At 37.2% G+C, this 19,420-nt stretch overlaps 1 protein-coding gene across 1 annotated transcript in view; it reads left to right on the top strand.

Moving 5' to 3' along the window:
- LOC134661210 (putative uncharacterized protein DDB_G0277255) overlaps window positions 1-19,420 on the top strand; it is a 73,217-nt gene that overhangs the window by 669 nt on the left and 53,128 nt on the right. The gene's annotated exons all lie outside the window — the stretch shown is intronic.

The raw sequence follows: 19,420 nt of genomic DNA, 5'->3' as shown, positions 1-19,420 counted from the left end.
ACCAATAACAAATGGCTACTGCGAATTCGTATATTATATTTTATTTTAATTACCTGTCAACCAATCCTCGTTTTGTTGATTATAAAACCATGTTAATACCTAACTATCGAGTAAGTAGCTATCGTGTGATAGACTAGTACGTAACAGATTTATAAGTAACCCTGTTATTTTTTGGTAAGCTCATACTGAATGTTGTTAGAAAAGGCGTAGTGTAGACGAGAGAATGATTTTGCTTGTAGACAAACCATGTTCCATTTTTTCTGTGACAGTCAAGCTGGCGAAGATTAGCGCGAGATGTTTATCAGTTATCACTTAACAGTCACCTTTAAGTAGTTTTATGAACACTTGCTCAGCTCTATGAAAAACTCCACGCTTTTTTCCTCTAACATCTAAATAGCACCGTGATAACTTGATAAGTCTGACCTTTCTAAAGGCTTCCTCATAAAAAGGGATACATAACAAAACAAATTTATCCGTGCTAGAAGTAAACTCGTTTCGTATGCCCATTAACTTTACGTCGGCCGTTTAAAAACAACGGCTTTAGTAGTGGCAAAGGTATATTCTATATGTAGGTAGTGCTATACCAATGATTTAAGATACCCATTCAATTCAAACATACCTTGTTTCGAAGGAATCCTGTTCGGTCGCCGTTGAGAGAAACAAAACCGAATCACGGCTACAGACTAAGCCAAATCAAGGAGCACCTTTACGGCACGACTATTAGGGTTCGCAATGGGCTTGACTATAAAGAAGTTTCTAAAAACTTTAAGTTATTTCGCTCTTAAGGGTTTTGGTTTACTAATAAGGAAAGGCATTAGGTACCTACAAACTAAACCAGTTAGTCCAGTAAGTCAGGCGGTCTAGCATGAGTTGCGTTCTCGCGCGCGACTCCATACTTGAAGTCCCGCAAGATGTATGGAGTCGCGCGCGAGAACTCGTGCTAGACATTTTATTTTACATATTTATTTATCAACAATTTAGGTATACAGGTATGTACTTACTGAATATTGGAAGTATCCAAATACGTAGTCTATTTTTTTATTCGGTAGACTAAAATGACATTTCATAGTATGAACATCATGTGTCATTTCATACTATAAAATGTCATTTTAGTCTACCCTATAAAAAATAGACTTTATTTATTCTGGTTACTCTGAATTTTATAAGGTTTACTGAACTCTGTTACGTACCTTAGGTACTTATAGGAATTATTGGTCAAACCTTCTTCACGTGAATAAGTAATTACTAACACAAAGATAATTAATAAGACCAGGATATGTGGCGACATTATAAGTAGGTAATGTACCTACAAACGAACTATACTTTACGTAATATTGTTTTTAAGTAAGTAATCAACGTTTATTTCCTTATCAATGTCTTCTTGACATTTATTGTAAAGCTTTTAATTACTGTACCTTTCTAAAATAAAGCACTCGTTTTATTAAGCGAGTTTTTCCAGGCGTTACTCACAGAAGCAAACCGCAATGCCTTATTTGTAGCAGTTTCACAGAAACATAATTTGTCATTATACATAACTGAATGTACTCTTTATCCTACTAAACTTAATCAAGTTACCTATAGGCTATTTACCAGTCAGGTGTGAGAACTGTACCTATGAACGAAACTACTCAATGGCAACTCAATGGATTTAATATCGGAACCACCGATTAGGATAGATCATACGATACCTATTCTTATACCCGATAATCACCTTTTTTCATATCTTACATACGAAAAAGCGGCCAAGTGCGAGTCGGACTCGCCCATGAAGGGTTCCGTATTTAGGCGATTTATGACGTATAAAAAAAAACTACTTACTAGATCTCGTTCAAACCAATTTTCTGTGGAAGTTTACATGGTAATGTACATCATATATTTTTTTTAGTTTTATCATTCTCTTATTTTAGAAGTTACAGGGGGGGGACACACATTTTACCACTTTGGAAGTGTCTCTCGCGCAAACTATTCAGTTTAGAAAAAAATGATATTAGAAACCTCAATATCATTTTTGAAGACCTATCCATAGATACCCCACGCGTATGGGTTTGATGAAAAAAAAATTTTTGAGTTTCAGTTCGAAGTATGGGGAACCCCAAAAATTTATTGTTTTTTAGGGTTCCGTAGCCAAATGGCAAAAAACGGAACCCTTATAGATTCGTCATGTCTGTCTGTCTGTCCGTCTGTCTGTCCGTCCGTATGTCACAGCCACTTTTCTCCGAAACTATAAGAACTATACTGTTGAAACTTGGTAAGTAGATGTATTCTGTGAACCGCATTAAGATTTTCACACAAAAATAGAAAAAAAACAATAAATTTTTGGGGTTCCCCATACTTCGAACTGAAAATCAAAAATTTTTTTTTCATCAAACTCATACGTGTGGGGTATCTATGGATAGGTCTTCAAAAATGATATTGAGGTTTCTAATATCATTTTTTTCTAAACTGAATAGTTTGCGCGAGAGACACTTCCAAAGTGGTAAAATGTGTGTCCCCCCCCCTGTAACTTCTAAAATAAGAGAATGATAAAACTAAAAAAAATATATGATGTACATTACCATGTAAACTTCCACCGAAAATTGGTTTGAATGAGATCTAGTAAGTAGTTTTTTTTTATACGTCTTAAATCGCCTAAATACGGAACCCTCCATGGGCGAGTCCGACTCGCACTTGGCCGCTTTTTTCTATTTTTGTGTGAAAATCTTAATGCGGTTCACAGAATACATCTACTTACCAAGTTTCAACAGTATAGTTCTTATAGTTTCGGAGAAAAGTGGCTGTGATATACGGACGGACAGACAGACGGACAGACAGACATGACGAATCTATAAGGGTTCCGTTTTTTGCCATTTGGCTACGGAACCCTAAAAACGATAGTTTGACTGCCCATTCTACCTACTACCCAAAAGTGTTGTACTAAAATGACAGTTCCATCAGGGATGTTGCGAATATCCGCATCCGTAACCGCGGAACTTCCGCATTATTTTCAACATCCGCATCCGCATAAAATCGATGCGGATTTAATGCGGATGCGGATGTGGAACAGGTCGGTACAGGAACGTCTTAGCATCGGCGTAAGTGCTAGACTGCTATTAGGTAATTTAGTCATTAACCAAAAAAACCTATTAGAAATGAGCAGTCAAGCGTGAGTGGGACTTAATTTACGGAACCCTTGGAACGCGACTCCGACTCGCACTTGGCCGGTTTTTCGAAATAAAAATTACTAAAATGTAATATTTGACGTTTTTTATGGTTTTATGGTGGTTTGGTATGGTACGCGTCCGCGGATGTCGAAAAATCGGCATCCGCAACATCCCTGTTCCATATCAACAAAAGTTTAGTAAGTTTATCACAGACAATACTTTCTTATTTAAGTAACTTATTATAGTACATAACGTTACGACACAAGTGCGAAAAGTAGGGAATTCGCAACGAGTGGCGATAAATTAAAACAAGACCGAAGGAAATGTTTTAAATTGACACGAGTTGCAAATTACCTACGGAACCCTCGGTGAGCAAGCCCGAGCCGTACCTACTCCGCCAAATTTTCGTTACCTTTGTGATGGCTGAACACGTCACCCGACGTTGGCCTTGCCGTAGGTGTAAATAAATATTATTAGCGGTAGTTATCCGTTAATAATATCTAGTGTCCGACCGAAGGTTCGGTTTCGGTTTCGGTTTCGGCCAGTTTCGGCCAAAAAATCATGTTTCGGCCGTAGTTTCGGTTTCGGCCAAAAAACGGCCGAACCTTTCGGCCGGGCCGAAACATACGCAATGGTACTTCGTTCTATGAAACTAAACTATGTGACAAAGACCAAAAGTTGTGGAACAAGTAGGACAACAATATTAATACATATACTGATTTATGGATACAGAAATTAATCGGTTTATTATTAAACACAATTCCACTAATGATGGGGCCACTGAACGGTCGACGCATTCTTAAGAGGCTGTCAATACCTAAAAAGCGCACACTGTTTAATTGTATCGTAGTAAATGAGATAGCATTGTCGCATGTTACTGTGCCTGGGCATTTGGGCAAGGGAATAATAAGAAAACTCATCATCTTCCTCGCGTTATCCCAGCATTTTGGCCACGGCTCATGGGAGCATGGGGTCCACTTGACAACTAATCCCAAGAATTGGCATCGGCACTAGTTTTTACGAAAGCGACTGCCATCAGACTGACCTTCCAATCCAGAGGGTAAACTAGGCTTTATCGGGCTAGTCCCTCAATGGTAAATATCAAATGATATTTCGTACATAAGTTCCGAAAAACTCATTGGTATGAGCCGGGGTTTGTAGTGTTTGTATTGTACCTGCGACCTTTGGATTGAAAGTCGCACGCTCTTACTCACCGCTAGGCCACTAGAGCGCTCAAGGGAATAATAAGAAAACTATTGAAATAAAAGTAAATGTGGATATTTGTGTAATATTACTCGTTAGCGGTTTAGGTATTAAGTAAATGTTTTGACAAATTGATTTTAATTACAGACACATAAGTCAAGAAATAAAGAACCGTTTAATGGTGATTTTAAGATCAATCTTTGCAATTATTTTCTATCGAGCCGATGTTGTTCAATCATGTATCGAGTGCGGCCACGGTCTTAAAATATAATGAATATTAACATAGGTATAAATATATTTTTTGCTTTACTAAATCAAATAGTTTTTCTTAAAAGGGGCTACCTGCGGTTTTCATCGATTTTTGACAAGTTTTGAATCGTATCTCCTACTTTTGCACTACAGATAGATTTTTATAAGACAAACGGCTATCGGTTCTTCAATCTTTATCTCCATTATTGTCTACCGGATTTTGAAAGATATTGATACTATTTTATGATTTTTTAAACATTGTCTAAAAGAACACGTTTTTCGTATCTAGATTGGTGTGAAGGATATTACTTACCTATACGAAATCTACATATTTGGGTTCGTCTTTGACGTCTCGTAAAACGTGTTAGGTGTCTAGAGTTTTAATTTTAAACGAATTAACACAAAAGTTATGGCCAGAAAACCAGTTTTTTGGCCTTAAATTGTTCAACTTTGATGCCAAATATCTCGAAGACAATGAACTTTTAAGTAAATATGGAATACTATATTGCTTAAAGCCGTTGCTGTTAATATGATAAGCTACAAAAAACATAAGAAAACTAAGGGATTCAGATCGAAGGTCATTGGCGTGGCGGAGCCCCTTAAGTAACATCAATTTCAAGGACATTGGGTGTTGACAGTAACCTTAATATGAGTTTAAAAGCGGTTTTATGACATTTTTTCAACGATTTTAACAAGTCTTCAAAAGTTTCGGTTTCGGTTTCGGTTTCGGCCGAAACTAGAGCCAAAGCCGAACATTCGGTTTCGGTTTCGGCAAAAAAACATGTTTCGGTCGGACACTAATAATATCTTATTTAAATAAACTTTTTACGTACTATTTCAAATGACAAAGGAAATTGGTTGAGGTACCAAATTAGCGGACCTAATATAATTTTTCCTTGACTCGAAATTTATAATTTAACCCACAGCTACATCCTTCTTTAATCAAACAACCTAAAATTACTGAATTTTAGGAAAACCTTTTGAATCAAACAACTTAAAATTTCCGAATTGAAAAAAAAAACTCTTCTTAATATTGTGTTTATTTACATTTTGCGCTATAGCTAATACACTTTAGCTTATACCTACGTATGTATTCGTAGTTCTTTTGATCACGAGTTATATTTGGTATTCTTAGAGAACGTTATCTTTGAAGGAAATGCGGACTGATGGGAACTTCGAAATTAAGTCTGTCAGGTAGACATATTTATCAGCCGAAATACCGGTTGCGTCGGTGTGAAAAAACTAAGGCATTGAACGTCATTATCGGGTTATGTTAACGAACGATTGTGGTTTAAACTTTTAAAGATTCCATTTCTTGTAGTTTCTTTTTGTTGCTAATATGTGATTTGTAACGAATATGAAGAGTTAGAACAAAAATAATAGTACCTTTATTAGGGTAACAAACAAATTACAATTATAACTAGAAGTACTTAATACAGTTCTAGAAAGAATGAAAATACATTTATTTACGTGAAACCAAACCAGTTAATTAGGTACATAAAATACATAGAAGAGATAGACGTTAAAAAGGTCCCCCACTCAGTTTTCAGACTTCGAGAGGAACAGTGCCCTATCCCACAAAACTTTACAAGTGTACAATTCGACAAAATTGTTAAATTGTAAACAAAAAAATGTACCACAATAATTACAAATATGTATTCGTTACAAGTTTGCAGTATACAAATATGTCACTTTTGTGAAAGCGTATCACAAAGAATAAAGGTATGTCACGACAGCTACATAATTGTAGGATTGTGGATTTGTAAATATACAAGCGAAAAATTGTAATGTTACAACTACAAATATGTAACAATTTATTTTGCTTCTTTAATGTTGAAGGTAGTTTCACTTTATACGCAATACGCAAGAATTACATTTATTATATTTATTATATCTATCTACGAGCATTTACATACCAACTGACATTACAATGGATTTGCAAGCTAAACTGACCATTTTGAACCTCATAAATGAAAACTAAAACATTATCTTTGGTAAATTTAGTGATAAATTGACGCACACTATGAAAATAAACAAATGGAAGGAGATAACGCAAAATTTAAATGATTTAGGAATGGACACTATGTGGCAAAATTCGAAAAGGCATACTATGGTAAGCTCAATTTGAGTATATGCATTTTTTTCTTATCCAGTACCTATGAGTATTTCGTAAATTAAATTAAAGCTAAGTAAAATTGGGGTCATATTATATATATATATATATATATATATATATATATATATATGAATTTCATGACACCTAGGATCTCCAATTTTTAACGCTTTCTTCTTCACTATCACTGCCACTTGAACTAAACATTTCGTGGTAGCCACAAAGGATTGGAATCGCTAAATATGATAAAATATACTGCAATTACTAGTATTCGTATAGTAGCAACTGTAGCAAGAGGGTGCGACACACGTTTAGCGAATTGTTAACTTGTTGGTACAATTCTACATATATGTATAATTATTACTACAATTTAATGTAGCACGAAACAATTGTCAGCTACAAATTTGTACATTTTCCGGAAAAGATATTCAGCGTATGTAAAGTTTTGTCATACAATAAATTGTAGACTTGTCGATACAATTTACATATTTGTAACAATTTTCCACTACAAATTTGTTACTGGTATATTTTGTGGTACGCACATTTGTATTATTACAAACTTGTAACTTGACACTTGTAAAATTGTAATTGTAAGTTTCGTGGGATAGGCCACAGGTTGTCCGTTGCGCGCTAGTGAAGCAACATCAGCTAGGAGCTAATTATGTATTAAAATTTGAAGTGCAGTAAATTAAAAGTCGTATCGCTTCTTTAAATCACAATACGATTGCTAAACCTTCGCGCGATAGAAAAAAACTCGCGAACTCACCTATATACCACTTTCAAAAACAGATGTGAACTCAACCAAGCGAGTTACTAAACTCAAGTGTAAAGTGTAAAGGCAGCACCGCTGTAACAAAAAACCTAAAATAGGGGTAGCGCTAGCGCATGAATGCCAACAAGCGGAAGTCGCCATAAAGCCGGCGGGACCCTAAAACCGCGTTCAAGTCGTCCCAATTGTGGACCAGTCGTTTAAGTGGTACACTTTCACCGATACGTGACGCGCCCAGACGCCATTTTCACTCGCGAATGTGTACAGGTGTACGATACCCGAACTCGTTTGTACGTAGGTGCGATTGCTATTTTTTTCGGCGTAAAGTGTCCAGACGAGACAATTTTTCGTCAATCTGATTAGATTGTGCGATTAAATCAAGACGTGCGGATGCAAACGCCAATTTGGCTCGCCGAATTTAACCGCCGATTATGACCGATATTACCGATAAAATGGGGTGCGGACGCAAGAATACCAATTTATGACAATAGTATTTTCGTTTTGGAGCATTTTTTTAACTTAGAGGGCTCAAATATCACCATAAATCTTAAATTGGTGATTAAATAGGAGATTGGCGCCAATTATATGCCTGGTCAAATCGGTCGATTTGCCCAGCTGGTCTAGACACGGCGTAATGTACGACTTGTGCGTTAAGTTGGTACTTTAAGTAAACGACAAGCGTTTTCTCTCGCGAGTGTTTTTGTTTCTATTTTAAAACTTCTGCACTTGACTTTGACTTGATCATGTGTGGAAGGTGCCACAATAGACGTATATTTTCATACAAATGTTGCCTTTCACATTGCAAAATCTGTGCAGAATTAGATAGGTCCGACTATAACCGATATTCAAGTGTTTCGTTTTATCGGATTCGTGTCAGTAGCAGAATACATTCATTTGGGTTGATACTGTCTAGGGCTTCCAAATACCGGACTTCTCACAATACCGGTATTAATACCGAAACTGCCTTCATCAATACCGGGATCCCGGTATTGGATATGAAACGCTTAAAAATATATAGTTTTATTAAAAAGGGGAATTAGAAAGGCTCACTCGAATACCAGATATGTCCTAAAAGCTATTACAACAATAAACAATCAATGCCGCCATCTGCAATAATTTTATTTCACACTCCAGGTTGGCAATAATTTTATCCAATTTGTTGACTTCACCTCTCCAGTCACATTTGTAGTCCAACTTAACCAACCAGACAACATTTTTTCAAATTTCTGTCAAAATTGGTTTGCCATTATTACAGTTATCTTTGCTCTTTCGTTTTATTTTTGGATAAAATTATAAGAACTAATTATGTTAATGTAAATGTCACTATCATCATATTCATCACTCACATAACTTCAGGATTCATTCACCACCAACCACCAAATATTTATCTGACGCATTAGGCAACGATCTTGTTTCAATAATAAAATGCGGGCTAGAGACCAGTTAGAGTTAGACCAAGTAAAGTCTGCAACGATTTTGATAGCATACGCAGTATGCAGTGCAAGTATTATTTGTACGTCATAATTTCATAGAAGTTTGACGTTTAATATAACACTTGCACTGCGCGTGCTATCAAAATCGTTGCAGACTTTTCTTGGTCTAACTCTAGATGCGTCTGACCTTTAGTAAGCTTTTTGATATAGCCGAATATAATGTCTTAAAGGGGTTATACTGCGCATTTCCCTCATTTTTTAAAATACCGGGATCCCGGTATTGCCTTTAAAAATACCGGTATTGAAAAATGCGTTCAAAAAGACGGGATCCCGGGATCCCAAAATACCGGGATCCCGGTATTGGAAGCCCTAATACTGTCATAACTGTCATAAGATCTCACCCAAAGTATAAACTTGAAAAACCGGCCAAGTTCTAGGGGTTAAGGGCCTACTGCAGCCGCGTCTGGCGCTTTGTAAACCACGCCCGCTAGTTCTTCCCTCCCCGCTAACACGCACACATGGAAACGCTTCGCGCCGCACGTGAAGTTTGTGTGACCTTTTAGCACCATCTAACGTTACAGAAGTTAACTACCATTATACGCGGTCGCTGCGGTCGGCCAGAAACTTATATTCGGAAAAAATAGAAACAGATGGCGTTGTTACTTGTTCATAATAGCAAACAATAAAATAATTAATTAATAAACCTAAATATTTATTGTTGTTTTTGGAAGATGTTAACAGCATAGAAGCAGCAGCGTAGATAGCATATAAGTTAAGAGTATTGATAATAAGAAAATAGCACAAGAACAGAAAAGAGATTATTTTTGATAAAATATGATGAAAACAGATTTACTTGATTACGCTCACCTGACTTTGGGGTCACTAAATGCAAATTTCAACCTTATTGTTATGAGGTTACAATACCCCTGGGGTTGCAGGCGTCCATAGTCGTTATTATTATAAATGCTTTGGTTGAAATGCTTTTTAACCCTCGAATTTTTCATAGGTACAGTCACCTGCAATAATAAGTTACTCTTCGACGGCCGCAAAAATATGTGACACGCTCTTATGGCTCTACAAATAAGATCTAACACGATCTACCGCAAAACGGCCTTCGGTGTGTAACATATTATTGCATCTGACTGTACTCGTATTCATTGTATAGGTAGGTATTAATATCTTTTATCCGATCGATTTGCATTTATTTGAAATAAATCAGTGTTTAGTAATTATGTTTTATTGAATAAGAGATTATTTTATGTAAGGAATACAGGGTGTCTTTTTGAAACACCCATTTTCTGGATAATTTTGAATTTCAATTGTCAGGGGTGCCTACATAATTTTTTAATACATTTTACAACGACAACAAACAAAAGTTCAAATTCGCAGTATTTTTATTACCCGGGTCGTGTCGCAACAAAATAGAAAATCATATTTTTCAAATCTAAGCGTTATTGTAATTTATCTCAAATAACCAAAAAACCAATCTGACTAGAACTTAAAAACGAACAGAATTATTTTAATATGTCGATTTTTCTTGGTGACCCAGGAGAATTTTTTTTGTATCCCATACAAAAAGAATGTATCCCAATCGCGTATCGGTTTTGGTTTTTACTTATAAGTGTGAAAAATATATTCTACCATATACGAAGGATGTGTGTTTTTTCATGTTTTATGTGTCTTTTTGTACAATAAAGTGTTTTACTGCTACTAATATATCATATTAACGATTAACTAAAAAGGTATTTGCATCTAATTTAACTGGTAAATTATTGAAGTCCGCTAAAATTTATATACAGTGTGGAAAGTTAACTCGGGCCCTGGAGGGAAACTACCTTAAATCCTTGAGCTAGCTCATTTTACTTAAAGGAGACATTCCTTTATTTTGAAAAAGAAACAAAACTGCATTCAAAGATTTTCTAAAACTCGCTTGCCTAGCCCGGGACTCGAACCAACTAAAATTAAAAAAACACACACTCTCTATTTTATTATACTAATCGATAGTATTAATACTCAGGATAAAATTTCTCTAACAAACATTTGGTTACTGTTCACTTTTAACAAGTAAAAGACACGTAACAATTCTGTTATCTCTCTCATAACAATCATTACTGGTGTCGTCAAAATCCATTCCGTGTCCGTGAAACGAACAATCAGGTCAGATTTTCGTTTAATGTTTGGTGTGGAATCAAAAGTAATATGGTTGTTTTGATGCACATTTACGAAGGACATCTGAATGCAGCAAAATACATTGAAATATTGGAGCTTCTACAAAATCAATTAAACCTTCTACCAGAAGAGGAACGAAATAATATCATTTTTCAACAAGATGGTGCACCTGCCCACAACAGCAGAATTGCCAGGGCTTACCTCAATGAACATTTCAATACCTGGATAGGTACAAACGGGACGATTAGATGGCCTGCAAGAAGTCCAGACCTGACGCCCATGGACTTCTTTTTATGGGGTCATGTAAAAAATGTTATTTATGAAACTTGCTATGAAACCGTTCAAGAGCTAAGGGTTGCGGTAGAAAATGTTATTAGGAGCATACACCACAACACTTTGATGAAGGCTACAAGAAATGAATTTCAACGGCGACTAATTTTGTGTAGACGGAACCACGGGGCTCATTTCGAACAATTTATCAGTTAAATAATTTAAGTGTAACAAATTGATAGTAAAATAAAGTTAATGTTAGATTTAACGATTGTTTTTATTTTTAAGACCAAATGTTTGTTAGAGAAATTTTATCCTGAATATTAATACTATCGATTAGTATAATAAAATAGGGTGTGTGTGTTTTTTAGGATTCCGTAGCCAAATGACAAAAACGGAACCCTTATACATTCGTCATGTCTGTCTGTCTGTCCGTCTGTCTGTCCGTCCGTATGTCACAGCCACTTTTCTCCGAAACTATAAGAACTATACTGTTGAAACTTGGTAAGTAGATGTATTCTGTGAACCGCATTAAGATTTTCACACAAAAATAGAAAAAAAACAATAATTTTTTGGGGTTCCCCATACTTCGAACTGAAACTCAAAAATTTTTTTTTCATCAAACCCATACGTGTGGGGTATCTATGGATAGGTCTTCAAAAATGATATTGAGGTTTCTAATATCATTTTTTTCTAAACTGAATAGTTTGCGCGAGAGACACTTCCAAAGTGGTAAAATGTGTGTCCCCCCCCCCCCCCTGTAACTTCTAAAATAAGAGAATGATAAAACTAAAAAAATATATGATGTACATTCCCATGTAAACTTCCACCGAAAATTGGTTTGAACGAGATCTAGTAAGTAGTTTTTTTTTATACGTCATAAATCGCCTAAATACGGAACCCTTCATGGGCGAGTCCGACTCGCACTTGGCCGCTTTTTTAATTTTAGTTGGTTCGAGTCCCGGGCGAGGCAAGCGAGTTTTAGAAAATCTTTGAATGCAGTTTTGTTTCTTTTTAAAAGTAAAGGAATGTCTCCTTTAAGTAAAATGAGCTAGCTCAAGGATTTAAGGTAGTTTCCCTCCAGGGCCCGAGTTAACTTTCCACACTGTATATTCAAAAAAATATTTGTTAGTATGTCCCAAAATCATGGCTCATTTTTAAGTCTCCTGACTTACCAAACATATCGCAACGAAGGCAAGGGTACAACGCGGCATCGTGAACCTAATAACGTAACGTTTCAGTTACTTTTTAGTCGCCGACCATTTTATCCGGGGTACGAAAAGAGGTATTAGATCTATCCTGGGTCTAATATGTTATAAAAACATAGTTTATTGAAAAATGTTCGTAGGTAGTACACAAAATTTAAATTTTCTTTTAAATGTGTTTTGGGTCATCGTTATCCCTGGTGACTTTTCTGGTGACCCAAGAGACATCAATTTTATTATGACTCAGGAGACTTTTTTCTATGCACTTTGATTTTTTTGATGCGCTAATTTTGTAATCTAAAATAACTAATTGACCCATCCTCCTTTCTATTGAAAAACTTTAGTTCCGAAATTGCTGGTCAGTGAGCTTGTTTAAAATTCTAAATTCAAATTTGTAGCGTAATTTTTTTTAAATTCGAATATAAATTGTAAAGTTACCTTGCAGACCTCGCATCTAATATTTGGTCATGATATTTTGAGTTTTATTCACGAGTACTAGAGTTCACTTTTATTAGCGATTTCATCAAGATGTAGCTTTATTGAATTATATTATTTATATTTGAGTGATATAAAGTTATAATGTAACTGTGAGATCCTCGTATTTCAGCCCGTACAAGATTATAACCTTTTTCATGTAATGTCATTGAGTTTTTCTTTATTGATTTAAATGCCATCTAAATGAGTGGCCATCTAAACCTTACGGTCACGTGATCGCCTTACGCTGTCTCGAGTTTATCATTTTTTCCCCACCTCAAAAAGTGCCCAGCGCCGCTAAAGAAGTTTTCACTTCAAAAATCTTTGAATGCAGTTGTTTCTTTAAAAAACAATAATGTTTCATTTAAGTAAAATGAGCAAACTTAAGGTTTTAAGGCACTTTCCCTCCAGGGCCCATAATTTTTTTCCACCCGGTATAGTAGACAACAATTTTTTTCGACTAAATGAAGTTTTATTAGATAAATCGTTGATCACATCGTTCGTTTCACACATCACATCAAATCGTTTGTCATCACAATAAAAAATTGTCAAAATAATGAAATTTATGCCAAAAAACATAAATAAAACATATAAATTCAACACATTTTTTTAATAAAAATCTTTCTCGATGAAAAGAACATCGACAAATTATGTTCAAAGAATTAATATCAAAACAGATGTCATAATTAGGATTGGCTACTTTAAGAAAGGGACAGAGAGATTTAATCCTCTCGCTCTGCACGTTTTTCTCATTCCTCCTTGTCAAGCCAAAATAAACTATAAAATGATAGTAACACAGTACATTGTAATATTCACTTTTTCCACGGTATCATGTCATTGTAAATTACTTATGTGAAATTGTAGTGGCGTGCGACTTTCAAAAAGGTCACGGGTTCGAACCCCGGCCCGTGCAAGTGAGTTTTTGTAAGTAGGGACCTTTTTTAGTGATACTTAAATATAATAACTTTTCGTATTATTGAAATAAAATATTTTATTCAAACAAACTTAATAATATAATAATTAAAACGAATAATATCAATTAGTTTTTAATATTTATTCAATTATTTTAAATTATTTGAGCATGAAACATACTAGATTTATTTTTATCATTACAATAGAAAAAAAGCAAAAAATATATTCTTATAGATATTTTATTTTCAAACAAAAATAAAGCAAAAAGTTACGGTTAGATTCTGATGGCTAAATACCAAACAGCTACCGATACATTTCAATATCTGTCGAAATTTCCTAACCCGTTGTAACTGACAAAGAGTATAGATTTCGACGTAGCATGACGTAGCTAAGCAAACACGCACACATGCGTAACGTATAGGCCTGTAAGAAGGCACCATCATAGGTTTACCTCCGTTTCCGTTACTACTCAATGGAGTTACGACTCAACGTTTATTGGATATTAAAATTTTACGTAATTCGGAGCGCTGCGCGAAGTGACATAGGTCTTACCTCTTTGAGGCACGACGGCCATCTAACATTACTGGCATAAAGGATGCATTTATGACTTTGACGCATGACAGAAAGAGAAACCGAACTGCGTAAAATGGGCGTTTGCTGTTGAATTCATAAAATCAAAAATCGATAATAAATCCATCGGTAAAGGATAATAAGTTAATATTTAGTTCTTTGAAAGTTAAGACGAGATTAAAACCTTTGCTGTAAGGTGGATTGTGCTGGATATGGATGTGTTTTCTAGTTGCACGAAGCTAAAACCGAAAAATGAACACGTAAGTTTGGATTTATTTTCTATCGAGAAAATTTTAAGCATTCGTGTTTCGACTACTACGAAATCACTTATCATATAGTCAAGAAACATATATCCGAAAATCACTACTGTTTGTTTCCGGGGCTAGCCACTGCCACGTTTCTAAGATCCTGTTATTTTTCGATGCACGGCCTTAACAAAATTGTAGCGTCTTAAAGGTTGTCAAGTAGCATTTTACTGTTGAAAGCCATACACATTTGTTGGTTTATAGCTTTATACCTAGTTTATACGATATTATGTGTTTAGAAACTAATAAAATGTTTTGGAAGCCAAGCCAAAATTAATTTAGGCATAGCGTTGTTGACAATATGAACGTGATATTGAAAAACATACGCTATCAGGATGCATAAGCCGTGATATTACGTCGCTGATTAGATAGTGTTTAATTGAGGCGTGGAAAGTGGAAACTGTACTTGACCGAAAAATTACCTACCTCCAGTGTCAGTTTGACGTACTATCCATGCTACAAGCCAAGGACAGTTTGACAGCATATCTAGGTCTGTATTTGCATAGTTTTGTTGGGAATTATAGGTAGATACAGTCAGCAGCGGGATATTCCCACTAGTTACCACCAAGTTGTTACCAGTGGTAACTACTGGGAATTTTTTTTCCACCTTTTACCACTTGGTGGTAAACTGGGAATAATTTTTCCCAGTAGTTACCACCCACTCGGTTTAGTTGTAGTTGTAGTAACCACCAAAAATTTGTTAAGAGTTAAATACTAAATAAAAACAGTATAAATAGTATAGTATAAATCATCATCTTCCTCGCGTTGTCCCGGCATTTTGCCACGGCTCATGGGAGCCTGGGGTCCGCTTGGCAACTAATCCCAGTAATTGGCGTGGGCACTAGTTTTTACGAAAGCGACTGCCATCTGACCTTTCAACCCTAGAGGGTAAACTAGGCCCATATTGGGATTAGTCCGGTTTCCTCACGATGTTTTCCTTCACCGAAAAGCGACTGGTAAATATCAAATGATATTTCGTACATAAGTTCCGAAAAACTCATTGGTACGAGCCAGGGTTCGAACCCGCGACCTCCGGATTGCAAGTCGCACGCTCTTACCGCTAGGCCACCAGCGCTTATAGTATAGTATAAATATAGAGTGATTTTGAATTACCTAATAAAACCACTTGAAAAATGATCTAAATGGATTATTAAATTTATCCTTACATATATTATAGTTTTTGTCCTAGTACCGGTTAAACTATTTCAATATTTTTGGTCACTTTTAAGGTAGTTTACTAAAACACTAATCGACTTATAATTATTTATTAAATCACTCTATATTTATACTATACTCTTTATACTGTGTTTTTATTAGTATTTAACTCTAACAAAATTTTGGTGGTAACTACTGGGAGTAAAATAGTTACCACTAAACCAATTTGGTGGTAACTACTGGGAATAATTTTTCCCAGTAGTTACCAGTGGTAAAAGGTGGGAAAAAAATTCCCAGTAGTTACCACTGGTAACAACTTGGTGGTAACTAGTGGGAATAACCCTCAGCAGCAGAAGTAGGCAAGCGGACGATATCAGCCTGTCAGTTAAACGCAAAAGGTGACAGTTCCGAACAACTGACAGGCTGATATCGTCCGGCGAATGTAGTCTGTGGACCCCTTTAAGCATAAGTTCAAAGTTGTATCCAGATAGTTTTGAACCTAATCGCCCTTATTACTTCTGCTGACACCTGTAATAGTGTGCTAGTTTTGTCTAGAAAGCGTAATAACATAACTTGTAGTATTCTTAGAATATCTGTAAGTAGGTACATTGGTCGGATGCATTCACAAGCGTCTCTGGTCGCGTAGATTTCTCGAACGCATCATTTTGGAGGTCACTGTGTTGAATGTGTGGCTTTCTTGCCCCGAGCATTCTTGAGACGCTGTCTAGGGTTGACTCAGATGGCACATTTTGCAGAAAATCTTTGAACGACTACAATGCCTTATGACATTAAGTTCGCAATTTGTACTTTCTTGTATTGTGCAATAAATGTTAAATAAATAAATAATACAATATATAGATACATTGTACAAGTACCAGTGGCAGGACGTCAATTAAAATATTCGGGCAATCTAACGGAGTTTCATTCAGTCCTGTGGGAAATATATTGGTGTTGCATTATTCGAGTGAGTCATTTTTCTAATTTCGATATTCGCGACTTTCGCGATAATTGCAGTCATGGTAAATTTCAGCTTCATCGGATAGGTACATGTACCAAGTGATTGAATGTTTGAAACTGATGACAACTCACCTGCAAACGAAGATAGCAAGCAAATAAAAAAGCTCGTGTACTGGTTCTCTTAAATTTTTTACGTATTTGTTAAGTGTGCTTAATGTTCGCCGATTATTTAAAAAATAAAGAAATGATAGGAATCATAGGAACAATTTTATTAAGTACATACGCTTTTGTCACTAGGGTTAGGAAGGAGGTTTTAGACTTGACTTTTGCATCCTCAAATCTAGCCAGGCATATACAGAACTGGAGGGTAAGTGATGTGGAATCGCTGTCAGATCATAAGCACATCTGTTTTAATATATGTTTTTCTCTCAGTGTTCAAACGGTCACCTTCAGGGATCCCCGGAGGACGGACTGGGAGGGCTACAGGAGCAGCCTAGAACGTAATCTGGAATCCGCAGCGAAGGTGATAAAAACGAGGGAGAGTTTAGAACTTGCGGTAGAGGTGGTCTCAAATGGCATTGTAAGTGCCTTTGAAGAAAACTGTGCTCCCAAGGTCAAATCAACTAAACGTGTGGTCCCATGGTGGAACTCCAACCTCAGGAGGCTCAGGGCCAAAGCACGCAAGTTATTCAATAGGGCTAAGAGGACAGATGAGTGGGAGGTCTATCGGAAAGCCCTAAATGAATACAGTAAAGAGATTAGGAAAGCTAAGAGAGCGTCATGGAGGAGGTTCTGCGAGGACATTGAAAATACGCCTCAAGGAGCGAGACTTCACAGGATACTCTCCAAAGCTAGAAGTAATCAAGTGGGCCTTCTCAGGAGGCATGATGGCTCCTTCACTGCTAGTGAGACGGAGACTCTGGAGCTCTTAGCTGAAACTCACTTTCCAGGGGCAGGACAGTCACACGAGCCCCAGGTGGTCAGAGGCCTGCATAGGCCCTGCCCGGAGGACTGGAGGCAGGCTGCCCTCGTCATAAGACCCGGGATAGTGAGGTGGGCCATAAGCTCGTTTAAACCCTACAAGACGTGCGGCCTGGACGGAGTAAGCCCTGTGCTAATGCAGCGAGGAGCTGAAGTCCTAATCCCGCATTTGGTTAGAATCTTCAGAGCTAGCTATGCCTGGGGACATCTACCAGAACAGTGGAACAAGGTCAAGGTATTATTTATACCGAAGGCTGGGAGGAAGGATTACGCGTTAGCCAAGTCCTTCAGACCCATCAGCCTCTCCTCGTTCCTCCTTAAGACCTTGGAAAAGGTAATTGATAGGTACATCAGGGAGAGCTGTCTTCTGAGTAAACCCATACACGACAGCCAACATGCTTACCGTAGGGGCAGATCTACAGAGACTGCCTTGCTGGAGCTGGTTGACAGAGTGGAAAGGGCTTTGGAAGACAAGGAAATAGCCCTATCGGCCTTCTTAGATATTGAGGGCGCTTTTGATAATACACCCATTCGGACACTGGTGGAAGGGCTTAGGGCCAAAGAGGTGGACTCCACCACTATCCGCTGGGTGCAAAGCATGCTCTCAAGCAGAATGGTTAGGCTGGACTTGCTTAACACCACACTCGAAGTGGCCACTGTGAGAGGCTGCCCGCAGGGGGGTGTCTTATCTCCCCTGCTCTGGACTCTTGCGGTGGATGGACTTCTGCACAAGATGGCGGAGCTCCGAATCGACACACAGGGGTACGCTGACGACCTTGTTGTGACGGTGAGGGGCAACTGCCAAAGTACTTTATCAGACCTTATGCAGAGGACTCTCAACACCATAAATACATGGTGTGGAGAGAATGAATTGTCTATCAACGCAGATAAGACAATTATAGTTCCATTCACGAACAAGCGGAAAATAGACAAACTCAAACCGCTTGTCATGAATGGTAAAAGTATTCCGTTCTCAACAGAGGTCAAATATCTGGGGGTAACACTGGACCAGAAACTGACCTGGAACAAGCATGTGGACGGAATTATACAAAAGGCTAGATCAGCCTTGGCAATATGCTGTCGTTTAGCAGGCAACCGATGGGGTCTAAAACCCAAAATTGCCTTATGGCTGTACACATCTATAGTGAGGCCGATAGTGTCTTACGCCTCTGTAGCATGGTACAGGAAAACGACGCAGAAGGTAACAGTGACGAAGCTTGGCAGCCTGCAAAGAACTGCCTGTGTCATCGTCACTGGAGCCATGTCATCCTCCCCGACGGCAGCCCTAGAGGCCATACTAAATCTACCGCCCCTTCACCTGCATCTGGAGTTGGAGGCGAAATCTAGTATGCTTAGAATAGCGGGCGCGAGGAGAGGTAATTGGTTATCGAAAACTCTGAGACTGTTTAAGGAATCAGTGTATGATATCCCTGTTCTTGGGATGCCATCCGACACTATGGCACCCAAATTTTGTCCACTCAAACATTACTCAGTGGAACTCCCCAAAAGGGAGGA

Source organism: Cydia amplana, chromosome Z, assembly GCF_948474715.1.
Source record: "Cydia amplana chromosome Z, ilCydAmpl1.1, whole genome shotgun sequence".
In the NCBI taxonomy this organism is placed as follows: Eukaryota; Metazoa; Arthropoda; class Insecta; order Lepidoptera; family Tortricidae; genus Cydia; species Cydia amplana.
The sequence above is the reverse complement of the archived record's forward strand: the minus strand, read 5'-3'. Positions and strand labels throughout refer to the sequence as shown.